Here is a 6,626-nt window from a genome sequence, read left to right on the forward strand (position 1 = left end):
TGGACTTTAGTAAAGCTAAAAGATTTTGCACATTTAAGACACAGAAATATATATATATGCTGCAACAGGTTGAAAAGTTCAAAGTGAATCATTTTATTTAACACCACAAAGAGTAAAAAAGCAGATCAGAGACAGGCAAGACAACTTGAAGGCTTTTATCTCAAATGTTGCAACTTTCAAGTAATTTCTTGTTGGTGGATGGATTCAGAGAGGTGTAAGATTAAAGAAAGGAAGTAAGAAAAGAGACAGAATGACACTGACCACGAGTCAGTGTCTGAATGCAATAACTTTGAAATCTGATAGGCACTTCAACCTGTGGGTCCATCACAACATAACTGACTCACACTGCCCCTGCATGTAGCAGAAATGGCACATACTTAAATACACATACAGTATAATGCATTCAGTGACAGCAGGTGTGTCTCAGGTTTGAGTCTTTCTCATTACACTGCCGCCAGCGAATTTGATCCTCAGGACCTTGTGGGCAAGAGTCCTCTCCTCTAATTGTAAGGTCACAACCACAACCACTGTACTTTCATGTCTATGCATGCATATTAAAACACACTGCAGTAATAGCTCTCTGCTGGACTTAAATGGCTCCTTTCACCTTACCAAAGGCTGGATTTGACCCAAGGACTTTTGACCTCAAATTGTCCTTACTAAACAAAATGTAGGCTGCAGTCTCTACAGTTTTATCAACCAATAATAGTGTAAAATTAAACCCTTTTAATTAGAAATACATGTAGTGCAAGCTCTCAGTTTTATCATATTACTTACTGTTATATAATCTATAGAACACATTATTGATTATTGCCTGGTTTATTTTAACAACACAACAACATTCTCCTCCTGACCTTAACCAAATAGTTGAAGTTGCCTAAACTAAACCAAGCAGCAGATCAGAAAACACCAATATGAATACATTTTGTCAAGTATTGTTCTGATGATGGTGGTGAAAGTGCTTCAGGTTAAGGACTTGTTCAGTGGGCTAACATACTGGGCATTTGCATAAAATGAAGTTATCATTGCTGCTCCATGACTTCTTTTATATTGTAGTCATTCATTGTTGGAGATAAACCACAAATTGTTTTGTTTTCACTGTTTTGTATTAACACTTGTTCACTCATTTCATTGCTTATGTAAGTTCAGAATATGATGAATAGTCTACAGGGATTCATGTGAGGATCAATAATTTAGTATTTTAATTTAGTAAGAAAGCAAAGACATTCATAATGACCTGAGATAAAGCTGCAGGAACATTTTGGAGTATCTGAAATGATACATGGTGTTGAAATCAAAAGTGAATGAATGCCCATGACTTTTGGCAGTGCTGCTTGCTGTTGATGGCTTGATTGATTTGGAAGCAGGGTGAAAAATTGAATTTGAAGTGGGTGATTACAATGTAGCTTCTTCCTCTGAATCTGCCCCTTAGCCAGAGGAGGTGCAGACACCTGTTCACTGTGCCTCAGCAGTTTAACGCAAAGAGTCAAGAAGAACATCTGATACATGGAATAGACAGGTGTGGAAAACCTGGTATTGTGCCTTGACATAATAATCTCAGTAAGACAGCTGGCCCCCACACAGGAAAAAAAATGAAAATTGCCAGCAGACTCGACAGCTCCCTTTGTCTGTGTGTCTTCCACATGTTGACACACATCAGAGTCTGCGCTGTTTCCAAGGAGCTAAAATTCATCTGCATGCAGTTTGGAAGAAAATAAGGCATTATTGTGTGACAGTGCATCATAGTGTATTATGCAACACAAATATGCACCAGGATAAACATATTATTCCTCTTTTAATGATACACTTTTTGAAACTGTCACTCCATCTATCCGCCTTCGCATCTCTGTCTCTTCTTCCAGCTGCAGCCTCCCTTCGTTTGCCTCTCATCTGTTTCCTCTGCCGAACAACTCAGTGAAGCAACTATATGGGTCCCTGCTTGTTGGCACCTTGCCAGAAACACCACCTTTAGGTGTGAATTGTATTTTTGGATGTGTATGTTTGTGACAGAGAGAAAGAGAGAGATAAACGAAATAGTGAGTGTGTGCAAAAGAGAGGGCGGGAGACTTGCAAAGTGTCATTGTGAGTATGTCTGGCTGTGTGGGTGGGTGTGCCCATGAAGCTGCAAAATAATTTAAATTGGGAAAGGAATGCAGGAATGCTCACTAGTGATTCTGATCAGAGCCAAATTTCCCTGTCAGAAAAATTCCCAACCAGCCACCTTGCAATTTGACCGTGATTGGAGAAGGATTGACAAAAGAGTGGAGGAGAGACTGAAAGAGAGAAGAAATAAAGGAAGAAAGGGGGCTAGAATTGAATAGAGAGTAGAAAGATATGAGTGAGAGAGAGAGATGGAGGCAGAATGACAGAGACTGAGAAATAGAATGGTAATACTGACTTCATTTTTGTTAGTAATTCAGCTGTGAGGGTAGAAGAACAGTGCTGTCAGATGAGTCTTCTATCTTAAAAATAAGTCAGCTTTCCAGGAAAAAGCAGCTGAAGTTAAAATCGCACATCACTCTCATTCTCTCTCGTTCTCACAGATGCCATTGAAAATAGCTTGAAAACATTTTTCTAGTTTCAAAAAACAGCTATTCATTTTTTCTCCCCGCTGTCTCTACCCCATTTCCATGCAGGGCAAGGTGACACGGGCTCAGACAGATGGTGAGTCACATTCATAAATATGAGCAATTTAGAAATTCAAATCAAACCAACTTTCATGTCTCTGTAATGTGAGACCTGGACAAATCCACAGGAACATGGAAATGAGAATTTGCATGCTCTTTTGTGGTAATGTACAGGTAAGACAATGAGCCACCGTATCACACCTTCCAATGTGGCTTTACCAAAAACAAAGCAGATCCTTATGGTTCTTTCAGTCTAGAGGATGATTTACTGCACAGTGTTGACACAAACAATGCTTCTTGATTTAATGTGTGTAAGTGCCTACAGTATCCCAGCAGAGTGACATTAGGGCTACAGCGTGGAATGGCAAGTAGGCAGGATGTCCTTGGACCAGAGATCCAGGGTTTCTCCACATTGTCAAGCATACATCCCCCTGAAACCTTCACTGGCCAGTAAGTCACTACGAGCTTCCTGAGCTACTTCCCTGCAAAGGAAGATGTATGTTTCCCTGCAAAGCATCACTTAATATCACTGGAAATATTCCAGATGTGGACAATAAGCTGACCTCTTTGTTAAGATGAGTCAGTTTTCACTCACTAATGCAACAGTTAAATTTAAATACATGTAAATTTAAAACCTTGCATTCAAATTGTGTCTCCTTCCCTCCTCATATTTCAGTCTTATCATCTTCACCTCTGTCCCTGCCCTTTGCTCTGTATGTGATCAGTGACCTTTAAATAATTTATATGATTTCATTTGTATTATACAGGACAAACATTACACCAGTAAGGCTGAAGGTATAGCGGAAGATTCCTGGGCTGATTTACTCTAGGGCTGGGATCTGTCTGAGAGGACATCCTAGCCAGTGGTTAGACAGGGCTGATGGTCAGCCAAGGATTTTACCAGCCTAATCAATGAACAGACACATTCCAGCTGCGTTGATTATGTCAAATTTTCTATTTACAATGCAGCATGTGCAGAGATTTTCTGAGCGCTCCTGTGAGATTGGAGGTGCTGACAGAGCTGATGACTGGGAAACAATCAGGGTTATTTTCACTCATAGTAGTCTGTGTGACATCCCACTCAATTCTAATTGTGTAGTGTTAGGATTTTGTATGGCCATGAGAAAAAATTTGACCAACCAACAATGTGCACCTGATGCAACACTCTTTCAAAAATCAAAGTCTATTGCTTCAATCAATTCCATGTACTCCCTTCCACCTTCACTCGTATCTGTCTCTCTTCTTTTCTCCTCTTTTCCTTTTTTTCCCATCCTCTAGATTTTCCTCTTTTGTCTCCCACACATCTCCCTTCTTACTCCCTCCCAGTTATCTTACTCTCTCCCCACATTACCCATCACCTCCTTTCCTTTCTCATAGAGACAAACTCACAGCAAAACATGTTAAAGTTTCTCTTTTCTTACTCCTTTCTATGTTAGTTGCTCTACTCTCTCTTCTTTCCTTACCTCCTCCCATATCATTTTCTGCACTTCTATCCTCCTCTCTCTTTAGGCAAAAAATCAGTAGTAATCAATATCATCACCAGAATAATTGTCAGCATTTACCTCCACAAAATCTAATCTGCAAAATGCAAATTAGGCGTGTGTCTGTATGTGTGTGTGTGTGTGTGTGTGTGTGTGTGTGTGTGTGTGTGTGTGTGTGTGTGTGTGTGTACTGACAGTATTTTAAAATGTGCCTGTGTGTCAGTGCACACCCAAAAAATGTCACTGCTCCTAGTTTATCTCATTGTTTGAACAGCGCTGCATTAATTAGGACAGGCCTGTCTATCCGCGTGTGTGTGCATGAGCAAGTCTGTTCATGTGCCCAAAATTGAGGAACAGTGTTTCTTTGTGTGTACATGTTACCATAGTGCCCCCATGTGGAGGACTGTAGAGGAGCATATATTCTGTAGTCGTCTTTCTCTCAACACACGCATACACACACAGTCACACACTCCAATGACACGGTGTTATATTTGGAAACACAATTTCATGCTATCAGTACTGGCTAGCTATTCCATTTAGATAGCAGCTGTCTACGTGTGTGCGCACATGTGCATGTGTGCTTATGGTGGTGGTGTGTCTGTATGGATGCATCTGTTTGTGTGTCAGATTAGTCCTCTTCCAAGTTTATTGAAATTAAAAGTTAGTTGTCATGGCAACATTTGGATTTTCAGTAATTATGTTGATTAAAAATGTGAAAATTAATTAAAAAGTCAGGAAAATGATCTCACAGCAGATGATCAGCGAAACATCAAAATGATTCAGATCTCTGTCTCTCTCTCTTCTTCTCATTCTCTTGAAAACATACAAGTCTCGTTCTCTTCCCATCTTTCTCTGTCACACTTCAGAAGTCCTTCATTGCCACGCAACACTGAATTATCTACATTCATCTCTCATACACATTTTGTCTCAGTGTGTCTCTCCCTTCTTTTCTCACTGAGACACTCCATTTATGACATGTTGAGATCTGTCTTCATGTCCACAAGAGACAGCAACAATAGCAAAACAACTTACACATAACTACACACACACAGGCACCCCTCTTACTATATCCTTCTCCTCTTCATTCAATCACTCAACTCATTCTCAACTTGTTAACTAGCATGACAAGACTTGTCTCATATCGCCACAGCAAACACATCACTGACAAAAGTAGCACAAAACAATAGCAACCTCGCAGTCTCACTTACTCTTTTTTAGCTTCTCTATTACTCCGGCTCTCTCACTCACACAATCCATCTCTTGTTCTCTGACAGAATGAATAAACAGGCTCAGCAAAGTGAAATCTCTTTTTTCTTTTATTAGCAACAGCAAACACAGAAACAATGAATTTACCCTCCGCCCCTCCCTATCTCCTCTCCGTCTGTTCTCCTCTCATCAGCTTTAATGAACCACAAATCTCATCAGCCATCTTTTCATCAGCTCTGCCATCACTACTTCCTGCGCTTGGGCACAAGCCTTTCAACCTGTGGTCATATAGCATGTCTGTTTCTGCTATTGACTGATGACCAGAAGGACTGACTGTACTTTATTGATATTTAGCTGTAAGGTAGAATGCATATAGATTTTCCCCAAACATTTTTAGTGCAAACAGCCAGACTCAATATTAAGCAGAATTTGGTTTGTCAGTTTGCTGTAGCGACAGTGTCAGTGTGACAGCCCTGCTTCACAGTTCTGGTTTACTAAATGGTGATTCACTGCCAGCTGATCTTCAGCATGCTCAATATCTCACGGTGGTGTTATATTTGCAGCCATCAGTTGTCAGGTGGCAGTGTTGAAGAGGTGGCAGCTTAATGATGGCTTTGACCTATTTGTCTCTGTACCTGTTAACATGTTTAGTTTTTTTTGTGAAAGTTAGCATTATTTTTTTAAGGATGGTAAGAACTACATAGTGTGAATGTTCATCTTCTTGGACGCAGTGGTGATAATTAGACACATACAAGACTTGTACATCAACATTCTGCAGGAACCATTATAGGACAGAGATTTTTTGAAACGTGTTATGAAATCCTTTATGTACAAAACACATTTCATGACCATGAGACCAAGCCAAGCCATTGATCATATGCACAGCTGCCCCTGCCTATAGGTAATGCTTTTTTCTACCACTTATCCAGGACCAGGTCACAGTGGAAGCACTACGCACTAATCACTATGCTTTGTACGGCATCTTTTTAAACATATTATATGTCTTCATCTCTACTTTTTAAATACCTTTAGTTTAGCCAGATATACGTTAGATTCATCATTATTATTTACTGTGGAGTTTGATAACATTTGCATGGCTGTCATGAAAGTGACACATTTCAGTTAATTAAAACAGATTTCATTCATTTTCCAGCAATAGCTTTATTCCAGTTCCATTTCATTTCAATGCAATCGTTTCCAATTCAGTCATGTTCAGATATGGATTAGTTATATATTTCATTTAATATTTTTGTGTTTTCATACAATGATCTTACACACATACACTTGATATTTTCTAACTTTTTCATTAATT

Source organism: Scomber japonicus, chromosome 1 (assembly GCF_027409825.1).
Source record: "Scomber japonicus isolate fScoJap1 chromosome 1, fScoJap1.pri, whole genome shotgun sequence".
Taxonomy (NCBI): domain Eukaryota; kingdom Metazoa; phylum Chordata; class Actinopteri; order Scombriformes; family Scombridae; genus Scomber; species Scomber japonicus.